This window comes from Hibiscus syriacus, unplaced genomic scaffold, assembly GCF_006381635.1.
Source record: "Hibiscus syriacus cultivar Baekdansim isolate YM2019G1 unplaced genomic scaffold, ASM638163v2 tig00110865_pilon, whole genome shotgun sequence".
NCBI lineage: Eukaryota > Viridiplantae > Streptophyta > Magnoliopsida > Malvales > Malvaceae > Hibiscus > Hibiscus syriacus.
Window position 1 is genome coordinate 1,032,055 of NW_024062894.1, and position 14,543 is coordinate 1,046,597.

At 35.5% G+C, this 14,543-nt stretch overlaps 1 non-coding gene across 1 annotated transcript; it reads right to left on the reverse strand.

Annotated features, from left to right (window-relative positions):
* Window positions 1-302: 302 nt before the first annotated feature.
* LOC120144018 lies at window positions 303-409 on the reverse strand. The gene has a single exon (XR_005518004.1). It is a non-coding gene; the product is annotated as a small nucleolar RNA R71 (small nucleolar RNA).
* Window positions 410-14,543: the final 14,134 nt, after the last annotated feature.

Here is a 14,543-nt window from a genome sequence, read left to right on the forward strand (position 1 = left end):
CCTGTTATCCATGCTGCTTACTTTGAATTAAAGCCAATAATGTTTCAAATGTTGCAATTAATGGAGCAATGTAGTGGAATGCACACCAAGGACCCTCGAACACACTTAAGAGCATTTATGGAAGTGTACGACTCATTCGTACAACAAGGAATGACTTAAGAAGCCTAAAGTAGTTGTTCTCATACTCACTTCGCGACAAAGCCAAGGCGTAGCTTAACTCGTTGCCACTTGGTGCCATAGAATCATGGAATGAATTTTCCCAAAAATTCTTGCTACGATTCAATCCTCCCAACATGAATGCTAGATTGAGGAATGACATCACATCTTTCAAGCAAATGGAAGATGAAAACCTTTATGAAGTTTGGGAGCGATTTAATGATTTTCTACGTAAATGTCCGATGCATGGTTTCCAGCATTTGATGCAAATGAAGATATTCTACAATATACTTAACATTTAAACAAGGATGGTTATAGATGTTTCTACCAATGGAATATTTCTAGACAAGTCCTACAACGAAACTTATGATATCTTGGAGAGGAATTCAAACAATGACTACCAATACCCCAATACATAGATTATGTCGGGTAGTCGTATTGCTGCAGCAGTGGATAACGATGTTCTGAACACACTGACCGCACAATTGACAACATTGACTGAAATGATGAAGAGCGTGCAAAATCCTGGAGGTATGTATGAGGTAAAAGCTATATCTTTTGTCAATTGTGTTTATTGCAGTGATAACCATAACTTTAAAGAATATCCACAAAACCCCGAGTCTGTGTATTTTGTGAGAATTTATAACAAGAATAACAATGACAACATATATGAGAACACCTATAATCCAAATTTACAGAATCATCCCAATTCCACTCCGATACAATCAAATTTTAGGAATGCACATCATTATCAGCAACAATAATATACACAATAGCAATAGATACTGCAACATCAATAGTCATATCACTAAACAATGCAACCATAACAACATAGCAATCAACATATTTACCAAGGGTAGTCTTCCAACCATTCTTCATCATCAACATCACTTGAGTCTTTACGGAAATAGTGCATCTTAAGAAATGAAAATGTGATCCAAAGACAATCAACATCGCTGAGAGCATCGAAGAATCAAGTTGGAAAATTGGCCAATTCATTGAGTAATAGACCATAAAGAACATTATCCAGTGATACTAAAGTTCCTAAGGAAAATGAAAATGCACATTGCATGGCTATCACAATGAGAAGAGGATTCCAAATTGGAAACCATGATGAGATCAAAAAGAAAAAATGTTGAGACACTTAGGCAACAATCAAAAGGTAAGGAACCGAAAAAGGTGATTGAATCACCCAACATTAATGCCACAACAAATGATTCAAGACAAAGCAATAATTTTGGGACATTGCCACCAACAAAACCGACAACATTGATTCCCCCAACATTGCTAGTGTATCAGAATCCAATACCTCTACCTCCATTACCCCCAAAGAATACAGAAAAGAAAAGAGGACCAATAATTTAGAAAATTTATTGATATGCTCAGACAGTTGTGCATTAACATACCATTGCTTGAAGCATTTGGAAAAACACCGAACTATGTTGAATTTATGAAGAATAAGATTTGTAAGAAAACGTTGGATTGATGATTTTGAGATCGTTGCACTCACTGAAGGGTGTAACACTATTATCACAAGCAAATTGCCTCAAAAGTTAAAGGATTTAGGGAATTTTACTATTCTTTGCACTATTAGAAATCAATCCATAGATAGAGCTTTATATGACTTAGGTTATAGCATTAACTTAATGCCCTTGTATATTTACAGGAAACTTGGCATTGGTAAAGCACAACCCACAATAATTACACTTCAACTTGCTGATTGAACCACTGTACATCTTAAAGGTAAGATTGACAATGTGCTAGTACAAGTGTTTAACTTTATCTATCAAGTGGACTTTATTGTATTAGACTGTGAAGTCGACAAAAGGTGCCCATAATACTAAGAAGACCATTCCTTACTACTGGAAGAACATTGATTGATTTTGAAAAGGAAGAACTCATATTGTGTCTTAATAACTAACAAATTACATTCAATATGTTCGACCCACTACAATGCGATGAATATAATGAATGTCACACCTCAAATTAGGGCCTAAAAATTTCTTAAATATTTTTGAGGACTAAATTGAAATATTAATTAAATTTAGGGACTAAAATAAAATTTTAATTAACTTTATACCCAAATTAGGAAGTAACCAAAATTTGAGAACCTATAGTGTAATTTACCCATTTTCCTTTATGGTTGGGTTTAAAACCCCAAAATTCAACAATTTCCATTTTTGGAAACTCATTTTCTCCCTCTTCAAACATTTCCTTTTTAGCCAAAAAGCTTTAGTCAACGTTTCATCGCCGATCGTTGTTGCACCATGGTGTTCCTTACATCATCATGAGTTCAACGGTGGTCGCCTTATTATCGTTGCCACCAGCGTGTGAGAGGGTAAGGAAGATCAAGTTTCTAACGTTGCAAAATCAAGCTTTCCGGCGTTCACCATTGTGAACCAAACTTGGTAAGTGTCTCAAAACCGCTTAAAAAGTATATAAGAATTCTTATATGATTTTTTCGACCCTCAAAGACCCCACATATGGCTCTACGCGTCGTTACTACGTATAGGGAAGTTCCACCGCCTGGTGGGTTTCTAGAAATAATCCGACCTGCCTGCCCGACCCAAACTGAAATGGTCAACCGTTGACTTTTTTCAAAAACCTTCATCTTGACATTTTTCGACATTCTAAGTCCGATTCCGCGATATGTTTTGCCAAATTATGACCCAAAAGCCCCGAAGCGAGCCTTTTAATATGAAATGCTTAGTATTTTTAGCATTTTTGCTTATTTATTTGGGATTTGATTATGGAATTGATTCAAGAATATATTTTTATGAAGGTACTCGTATTTCATCCAACCGAGGGTCGGTTAGATCTGGTACTTCCCATCCGTCAGATCTACACGATCCGCGTTCCTCGAGAGTTACTCGTAGGTATCTGTAAATTGTTTAAATATGGGTTATTAATATTATTATTCATATTAGGATTCTGATATGGATTTTTTGCGATTCGTTGATCTAGTGTTGTCGCTGATCGTGATCGACAGACTCAGTAGTAGGTTTTCTTATCATATTACTCAGATCGATATATGTGTATTTCCTGATGGTGTTATATTACTATTTTAAACTGTTCATCTGAAATTTTTTAGATTTATGATAATACTGAATATTTTTACGATGCGATACCTGATTTTCTGAATATTGTTTATATGATATCTGATTTACTGTACATTTCTGATATAATCTATGAATTATGTATATCTGTATCTAATTTTTGAGTCTGGAACATTTTCATGTTTTACTAAATTAAACTACCATTTTCACTCGAATACATGCATGTTTATTACTGTCATTGGGACTATTATTGGATGAAGTATCTCAAGCCTAGTATCTGACTTGTAAGTCCTTACCACAGACTCCTCGGCTTTATGCTCAGGGTAAGTCCTTACAGCAGGCTCCTCGACTTTGTGCTCAGGGTAAGTCCTTATCGCAGGCTCATCAGCTTTGTGCTCAGGGCAAGTCCTTACTGCATGCTCTTCTGCTCTATGCTCAGGGTAAGTCCTTACCACAAGCTACTCTGCTTTGTGCTCAGGGTAAGTCCTTACTGCAAGTCCTTATGCTATATGTATAAGGCCTTACCGGGTGTATACGTGGGTGTATAGTTCTGGGGAACGTACACATTCTGGTGATAGAATGAGGGTAATGTTCATATTTTTAAAACATGTTTGATAAACTGATTTTAATGAAGTATTTTATCTATATGTTTTTATACACCGTAAGGAGCACACTGAGCTTTTTAGCTCATTCTGTAAATTCTAACCTTTTCAGTTAGTAGTAGACCGTATGTTAGCATACTTGGCATCAGGAGGATTGACTATTCCTATTTTGTACCACTGCATATCACTATATACCTTTTTGTTATACTTTGGTGACACTTATTTTTTCTTCCATCTCGATATATTTGTATTACCAATATTTTGCTATGTATATGTTTTATACGGTTTTTCTGATACATGTATATATTGATATATGGACGTTTATCGTATGAACCTTTCTTATGACTAATTTCATATTATACTGTATATGGATTTAAACATTATTTTAAATATGAAAAGAAATTTTTGAATAAGATATGTAACCGCCTAGATTTGGGCATAATGTCGAGGTTGGGTCCAGGGGTTACACTTGGTGTTATCAAAGCCATTGGTTTTAAACACTCGGATTGTAGATGAGTCTTAAACTCTGGTTTTTATGATATTTTTGATATTTTCAAAAAATCGTGTCACTTTATTTTATGAGTTTTACGTGGGCGAGCAATTCAACATTCTATTATTAAAGACGATCCGATGTTATCTCGAGATCCTCTTTTTTTGCATGTAGATCTGTATATTCCCAGAGATAATACGGTTACACCTGCGAGAGACCCTCCTGTCACTGAGGATGAGGACACTGATATTGATGAGGATACCATTAATAGAGTTATCTTTCGTATGACCAGGAGAGCTACTTGAGTCCCTAGTAATATGTCTACGGTCGAGATTTCAAAGTCTTTGGTAGCTACTGGTGGACCTCCGACTGATGCTGAGTATTGGTTGGTGGATACCATAGCTATACTGAAGAAAGAGAGTTTTAGATGGTAGCAATAGATTTCTGGTAGTATTTCGGTAAATTAGTTAACTTGGGATCTTTTCAATTTACATTTTTAGAGTCACTAAATTGAAGAGAGATACTTGCATGAGCGACGCCGGGAGTTTCAAAATTTGGAGCAGGGTGATATGTTTGTTATGGATTATGAGATTGAATTTATCAAGTTAAGCCGCTATGCTATTGGACTTGTTGACATTGAATCGGATCGGTGCTTGAGGTTCGAGAATGAACTCAAGTATGAGATCAGGAGTTGAGTTGCTACCCACTGGGAGAGGAACTTTGATGTCTTAGTTGAGATAACCAAGACCACTGAGGAGATAGAGCGAGTGGGTAAAAAATGCATGAGAGATAGAGATCGAGACCAATTTAGGAGGTCTTCTGGTTCTGTTGACTCTTCTACATGCCCCAACAAGAGAGGTAGGGGTGAGTTTTTTCAAAGAGGCGGTGCGAGTGACAGGCCTGTGTTGTCAAGTTCATCAGTTGTGACGCCTTCTACTCAGAGTGGTTCTTTTGGATCGTAGCCTTTGTTGTCATGTGAGCACTGTGAGAGACGTTATTTTGGTGAATATTGGAAGAAGTTGGGTACCTATTTTAGATGTGGTTCCAGTGACCATCTCTTGAGGGATTATCCAGAGCCATCTCCTACAGTTCAGACACCAGCTTGTATTCCCGCTCGTACTCAGAGTACGATTCAGATGCTATCAGGGGTCATAGTCTGGAGAGAACATCGGGATCAACTAGTAGAGCTGAGTTTCTTAGAGTAGAGGTCTAGCAAGATCTGAGGACAGACAATCTGTGTTGGTTTACGGTGCTAGACTTCGACTGGACCGCGATGAGGATATGATTGCAGGTACTGTACTATTCATTCAGTTATCTACTTTGCATTATTTGATAATGGTTCTACTCATTCCTGTGTATCATATTTCGTTTATGAGGGTCTTAATATCTCAGTTGAAAATATTGAGAGTTCAGTGATAATTCAGAGTTTCGTAGGTTATTCTATAGAGTTAGATCGTATTTATAGAGTGTGACCTATAGAGATTCATAGGGAAGTCTTTATGGACAACATGATAGAGACCTTTGGAAAAATTTGACTTTATTCTTGGCATGGATTGGTTGAGTAAGCTTCAAGTTAATCTCGATTGTGAGACTAATAGAGATGTTATGAAGACCCTAGATAACCAGAAGATTGTGATGATCGGGGAACATTGTGGATTCATGATGAATGTTGTGCCTATTTTGGTAGTTGGGAGGATGATCAGGAAGGGTTTCGAGGAATTTCTTGCTTATATTTTGGATATTAGGAGTTCCCGATCTGACATTGAAGGAATCTGAATTGTTAAGAAATTTCTCGATGTTTTCCCTAAGGAGTTTCCTGGATTTCCGCCGAATAGAGAAGTTGAGTTTGAGATTGAAGTATATTCTGGTTCCACCCCAATTTCAATGGCTCCTTATCGTATGGCCCCAAAATGAGCTTAAGGAATTAAAAGTCCAACTCTAGGAGTTGTTGGATAGGGGATTTATTTGACCTAATGTTTCACCGTGGGGAGCCCCAGTTCTCTTTGTCAAGAAGAATGATATGACATTGAGACTTTGTATTGATTATAGGAAACTGAACAAGCTCACGGTTAAAAACAAATATCCTCTTCCTAGGATCGATGTTCTGTTTGACCAATTTCGAGGGGCTTCTATCTTTTCAAGGATAGACTTAAGGTCTAGTTATTACCAATTCAAGGTGAAGGATTATGATGTCCCAAAAACTACTTTTCATACTCGACATGGGCATTATTAGTTTTTAGTGATGTCATTCGGGTTAACTAATGCCCCTGTTGCTTTAATGGATATGATGAATCGGGTGTTTCGACCTTACTTAGACCAATTTGTAGTTGTGTTCATCGACGACATACTGGTGTATTCTCGATCCAGAGCAGAACATGATGAACATTTAAGGATTCTTTTGCATACTCTAAAGAAAAACAAGTGATACGCTATGTTGAGCAAGTGTGAGTTCTAGCTCAATGAAGTGACTTTTCTTGGGCATATCATTTTTTCTTGGATTCGATTAAAGTGGAGGCTATTCTGAACTAGAAGCAACCCTAGAACGTATCAGAAATCTATAGTTCTTGGGTTTAACTGGTTATTACCGTTGTTTTGTTGAGGGTTCTCCATTATTGTAACTCCTCTAACGAAATTGTTATGGAAAGATGTTCCATTTTTCTGGTCTGATGACTAACAAACTAGCTTTGAGAAACTGAAGAATCTTCTGACTAAAGCCCAAGTGTTGATTCAGCCTGAGTCTGGGAAGAAATTTTATATCTACAGTGATGCTTCTCACTTTGGATTATGTGTTTTGATGCAAGATGAGAAGTTTGCTGCTTATGCGTCACGTCAGTTAAAGACGCATTAGTGCAAATATACCACTCATGATATGGAGTTAGCTGCTCTGGTTTTTGATTTAAAGATCTAGAGACACTATCTCTACAGAGAAAAGTGATATATCTATACCGATCATAAGAGTATAAAGTATCTACTTACTCAGAAAGAGTTGAATTTGACGCAGTGTCGCTGGTTGAAGCTTTTAAAAGATAATGATTGTGAGATAGAGTATCATCTGGGTAAGGCTAATGTGGTGGTCAACGCCTTGATCCGTAAGATAATATCCGATCTGAGAGCCTTGTTTGCCAGTTTAAGTTTGTGTGATGATTGCAACCTGTTAGTAGAGTTACAAGTTAAACCCACTTTGGTCGAGGATATTAAGGCCAAGCAACTACTTGGTAGCTCCTTATTTCCCATGATTGGGAAAGTTGAGCAGGGAATGAGTTCAGAGTATACTTTTAATTAGGATGACATTCTGTGCTTTTATGGCTGCTACATCATCCCTAAAGATGATGAATTAAAATGGGGTATTCTTTAGGAGGCTCATAGTAGTCCTTATGCCATGCATTATGGTGGGGACAAAATGTACAAAAATCTCAAGGAACAATACTTTTGGAGTGCCATGAAGAAGGATATTTCAGATTTTGTGGTAAGGTGTTTGACTTGTCAACAGGTTAAGGAAGAACACAAATATCTGTCAGGACTGTAGCAGTCTATTAAAATTCCCGAGTTGAAGTGGAAGTGTATTACGATGGACTTCATTACCAGTCTTCCTCTGACTCCTTCGAAAAAGGATTTTGTTTGGGTGATTGTGGATCGACTCACCAAGTCAGCTCATTTTATTCATGTTCGAGTTAATTATTCTTTTGACAAGTTGGCTAAATTGTATATCTCTGAGATTGCTAGACTCCACAGTATTCCATTGTCCATCATCTTCGACCAAGATCCAAAGTTTACTTCTATGTTCTAGAAGGCATTGCACGAGGCTCTGGGTACTCGTTTGAATTTCAGTGTAGCTTTCCACCCACAACTGATGGGCAGTCTGAGTGAGTGATTCAGGTACTGAAGGATATGCTATGGGGTTGTGTGATTGACTTTCGTGGTAGTTGGGAATATTTCTTGCCTTTAGTCAAGTTCTCTTACAATAACATATACCAGGAAAATATTCGTATGGCACCATATGAGGCTCTATATGGACATCGATGTCATACTCGTATCTGTTTGACTGAGTTTGGCACCATAGCTAGTTCGAGAGACTGAAGATATTATCATATTGATCCGTGATCACCTGAGAAAGGCGTTTGATAGGCTGAAATCTTATGCAAATCAATGACAGAAGGATATCAAGTTTGAGATTGGGGATTAGGTCTTTCTGAAAGTATCTCCATGGAAGAAAGTGTTGAGAGTTGGATGTAGGGGTAAATTGAGCATGAGATTTATTGGGTCGTATCGTATTCTGAAAAAAGTTAGATTTGTTGCTTATCAGCTTGAGTTGCCTCCCTAGCTCAGTCGCATTCATGATGTTTTTCATGTATCCATGTTGAGGTGATATCATCCAGATCCATATCACATTATTTATATTTATGAGGTAGAGTTGAGACCTGATTTGTCTTATGAGAATGATCATGTTCAAATTTTAGATTAGGATGAGAGAGTTATTTGGAATAGGCGTATTCTGATGGTCAAAGATCAATGGAGTAGCCGTGGCCCCTTAGAAGCTACTTGGGAGACATTTGAGTTGATGGAGGCTCAAATTATGCATCTATTTCCATCAGGTAAATTTCGAGGACAAAATTTATTTTAAGGGGGAGTCACACCCCAAATTAGGGCCTAAATTTTTCTTAAAATTTTTTGAGCACTAAAATGAAATCTTAATTAAATTCAGGGACTAAAATAAAATTTTAGTTAAATTTATACCCAAATCAAGAAGTAATAAAAACCTAGGGACCTATAATGTAATTTACCTATTTTCTTTTATGATTGGGTTTAAAACCCTAAAATTCATCAATTTCCATTTTTTGAAACTCATTCTCTCTCTTTTTAAACTTTTCCTTTTTAGCCAAAAAGCTTTAATCGACGTTTTGTTGCTGATCGTTATTCCATTTTCAACACCTCTTGCACAATGGTGTTCCTTACATCGTTTTGAGTTCAACGGTGGTCGCCTCGTTGTCGTTGCCATCAGTGTGTGAGAGGGTGAGGAAGATTAAGTTTTCAGCATTGTGAAATTGAGCTCTCCGTCTTTTAATGTTGTGAACCGAGTTTGGTAAGTCTCTCAAAACACCTTAAAAATATATAAGAATTTTATCGTGATTTTTTTATCCTCGAAGGCCCTACACGCGTCCCCTTGCACCGTCGCTATGCGTGAGGAAGTTTCATTGCCTGGTGGGTTTCTAGAAACGATCTGACCCGCCTGCCTGACCATACCTGATCCGACCTGATCTAACCTAACCAGAACCAAACCAGTTAACCGTTGACCATTGACCGTTGATCGACCATTGACTGTTGAGCGGTGTTGACTTTTTTTCGAAAAGCTCTATCTTGACATTTTTTGAAGTCCTGAGTTTTATTTCGCGTTTCGTTTTGCCAAATTCTGACTCGAGAGCCCTGAATCGAGCATATTAACCCAAAAATGCCTAGTATTGTTTTAGCATTTTTGCTTATTTATTTGGGATTTGATTATGGAATTGATTTGAGAATATATATTTATGAAGGTACTCGTATTTCACCCGACCGAGGGTTAGTTAGATCTGGCACTTCCCGTCCGTCAGATTCGCAATATCCGTGTTCTTTGAGAGTTACTCGTAGATATCTGTAAATTGTTTAAATAAGGGTTATTATTATTATTATTATTATTCATATTAGGATTCTGATATGGATTTTTCCGATTCATATGATCTAGTCGTGATTGACAAACTCAGTAGTAGGTTTTCTTATCAACTACTCAGACTGGTACCAGTGTGTTTTTTTGATGGTGTTACATTATTGTTTTTAAATTTTCATCTGAACTATTTTAGATTTCTGATAATACTAAATATTTTTACGACGTGATACCTGATTTTCTAAGTACTGTTTATATGATATCTAATTTACTGTACATTTCTGATATGATCTTTGAATTATGAATTTCTGTACATGATTTCTGAGTATAGAATATTTTCATGTTTTACTAAATTAAACTACCGTTTTCACTCGAATACATACATTTTTATTATTGTCATTGGGGTATTATTGTAGGAAGTATCTCAAGCCTAGTCTCTGACTTGTAAGTCCTTACCGCATGCTTCTCGGCTTTGTGCTCAGGGTAAATCCTTACTGCAGGCTCCTCGGCTTTGTGCTCAGGGTAAGTTCTTACCACAGGCTCCTCTACTTTGTGCTCAGGGTAAGTCCTTACCGCAGGCTCCTCTGCTTTTTGCTCAGGGTAAGTCCTTACTGTAAGTCATTATGCTATATGTATAAGGCCTTACTTAGTGTACACATAGGTGTATGGTTATGGAGAACCTACACATTCTGGTGATCGGATGAGGGTAGTGTTCATATTTTTAAAACATGTTTGATAAAATGTTTTTACAAAAGTATTTTATCTTTATGTTTTTATACACCGTAAGGAGCACACTGGGCTTTTTAGCTCATTCTGAAAATGTTAACCTTTTCAGATAGTAGCGGACCGTATATCTCTATATATCTTTTTGTTATACTTTGGTGACTCTTGTTTTTTGCTTCCTTCTTGATATATCTGTATTATCGGTATTTTGGTATATATATGTTTTATACATTTTTTCTTATACATGTATATATTGATATATGGGCGTTTATCATATGAACCTTTCTTATGACTAATTTCATATTATACTATATATGGATTTAAACGTTATTTTAAATATGAAAAGAATTTTCTGAATAAGATATGTAACTGCTTAGATTTAGGCATAACGTCCAAGCTGGGTCTAGGGGTTACAATGAATGTAATGTTATTGACATTGTTGAAGAAATATTACAAGAACAATTAGATGAATGTGGGAGAATTGAAGAACTATTTAATATTAATGTGACAACATAAGACTCAAACGAGCCAGACCATGAAGAGACTATGTCAATCCAGGGGAACTAATACTTCTACATTAATCTTGGCATCAACAATAGTTTTACACTACTAATGCTGACTACAAAGTCAAAACATGAGAACCTGAGCAAAGCTACAAATGCTACATGGTGTAGAATTACACAACAACAACAACAAGGGCAACGAGGAATGATTCACAAGGTTTTGATGATGAAGACTCTCATATGAAAATTCACCTTGTAAAGCCACAAACATTGCTATGATGACAATAAATAAGTGTGCTTCATGACTAATTCTAGCAAGAAAGAGTTTCTTTGAACAATGTTTCGATCCCACACGCACAAAGGATCTGAAGTTGTACGATTTTTTCACATCAACCATCAATAAGCAAAAAGGGATATCATTTTACTAGGACTCAAGAGAAGTTACCACAAACTTTAATTTCACAATGTGAAATGTTTTTGTATTCTTTTAATAAGTTATTTTTTGACATTATATTAGATTTTGTTTTTTATATTTATTGGTTCTATTTAATGCTTTTATCTCGAGCATTTTTTCAAGTAATGCCCCCACATTGATCACTACATCATCCTTAGTTTGTACTATTATTGCTGCATTTGATTCACAACATTAGTTGTAATTTCAAATAACCATTGTTGTACAACATCTTCAACATCATTAAGGGATTTCTCCCATGTTTTATTTACTATTTTTTATTTTTATATGCATTGACGACAATGGACATCTCAGTTTGGGGGTGTGTTGCTAATTTTTTTACGTTGCATTTACATTTTTCATGTTCATATTGTTTATGCATTAGGATTATGATGATGATGTAGTTGATCAAAATTGTAAACTCTTTTTGGTGAAGATAAATGGTGATTTTTTTAGTAATGAAGTATGAGGAATACGTTAGATTCTTTCCAAGATTAGGATTTTATAGAAAACTTTAACACAATGGGTGTATGTTTTCAATACTTTGAGATATTAGAAACTGTTAAACCCTGCAAATCTCATGACATTAGTAAGTACTGTAGTAAACATTCAAACTTTTTTTTTAAAAAATCACTAGAGCTTCCCAACACTGGCTCTAGCATTGATTTGGACAAAAGGATACTAGAGGTGCTCGAAACTGGCTTTAGTGAGAAAAGAAGAAGAAGAAAAATACTTTTCAAATTTACAATCTAGTAGAGATGCCTAAAATCGGCTCTAGTAATTAAATAGAAATAAAAGCAAATCTTAGAGGTGCTCAACACTTACTCCAACAATGAAATAAAGTGAGGATGATGTTGCTATAGAATTGAAAATTTAAACAAGTAAATAAGATCAATTTCTTTTAATTTAGCTAAGTATTTATTGGATTTACCTTGCTTGCACACTACATCACACTATGGATTATGACTTTGGTAAGTTGACAATACATTCCTTAATTTGAGATTAATTAATGCTACAACATTTTGGCAACAATAAAAAATTTTGAGAACCGAAAAAAATGAGTTAAAAAAATGAGTTGGCTTGGCAACATTGTTATTTAGCATAGTCATTTTTTGCAATGTAGTTTCTTGAGGATAAACTGTTGAGTTAATCGATCGACGAAATCGGCCAAAAGGGGGTGAATTGGCAATAAAAATTTTGGTGGAAGCTTTTTGCAGAAAATAAAAAAATATTTGCACAGCGATTTAGAGTGGTTCGACTTTCTCAACCAAAGTCTACGTCCACTACCTTAGCTATCCACACTAAGGATTTTCCAAAAATTCACTAATTTGTCTTTCTTTTGAGGACAAAGAGTAACCTTACAAATCCCTCAAGAATTATACCCCAAATTCTTGAGAACACTCTCTCCCAAAGAGAACAATACAAATTTTGCAAACTCACAAGAAAATCCTCACAAGGAAAGATGTTTGCACAATTCTAGAACAAAGAAAGAACACTTCAAGAATAATACAATTGAGTACAATAAGTGTTCTTGAAAGCAAAAATGAATATTGAATAGAATAGGCTTGAAAATGCTCAAACTTGAGGTTTAATGTTTTCTCTTTGATTCTCTCTTGTTTGTTATTTATTGTAATTGATCAATGTCTTCTAAGCTTGTTTAAACACTCCTTAAATTGATTCTGAACGTTGGGGGATGATTAGTGGAGTCAATAGAGTCGTTTAAGTGTGAAAACAATTAATAAAACTGGTTGGGAGCGTGTATGCATCGATGCATACACAAGGTGCATCAGTGCATCAAGTGTAAAATTCAAATATTTTGACCGTTGGAACACTTAGTGCATCGGTGCACTAAGTGTGCATCGATGCATCAAATGCATTCGATGTTTTGAAAAAGCCTGAGTGCATCGATGCATGGTATGTGCATCGATGCATCAAATGCATTCGTTGTTTTCATTAAAACCCAAGTGCATCGATGCATGGAGAGTGCATCGATGCATGAACTGCATTCTATGTTCAATGAATTCATTGGTGCATCGATGCATGGATTGGTGCATCGGTGCATCCCTTTGAAAAATTGATTTTAGGCTCGTTTTTTGTTCAAAATACTTTGTGAAAATTGTTTCAAAAGTAGTTTAAGTATAAAACACAATTTTACACATTTAGTAAGGATTAAAAATTGTTCTTAAAAGACTTGGAGTAATATTTGGATATTCAAGTAATTAAATTGAATATTCTTAGAAAATCTTTTGTAAAATCTTAAAATTCATTTATACTTAATTTGTTATATCGAAACACCAAAATGTTTTCAATAATCTCCCCCTTTTTGATATAATAAAACATTTGTGTAATTTTAAGATTTGTTTAAGAAAATTATTTTTGAAATCAATTTTGAAAAATTACTCCCCCTTACTATAGCACTTTTCTCCCCCTTTTTGTTAAATCAAAAAGACTCTAAAACGTTATTAAACAAGGTTTGAAAAATATACGCCAATTGAGTTATTATTTTAACGTTTAAGCTGCTATGATCACAATCAAATGAGATATTAGCCATTAGTTTTCATAAACAATATTCATAAACATGTCATGGATAATTGTTCTTATATGTCTAATGATGCAAAAATTAATAAACATTGAGCTCAAATTGAACGTTAAAATCAAACCAAATATAGATAATAAGCTTAAATATCCAAACATATAAATCATAAATCCAAACAAATATCAAACTAAAGAAAACAATCCCAAAGCATTCAAAAATGTTTTAACAATTAAATTTCTAAGTTGTTGCAAAACAAAACAAAGTCTACTCGTCCATAGAGGGATCGAGAGGAGGAGGAGGAAATCGTGCTTGCATCTCAAGAGTAAGAGCATCCATACGTGCAAGCATCTCCCTTTGAAACTCCATCTGTCGAGCTTCCAAAGTGTCTAAG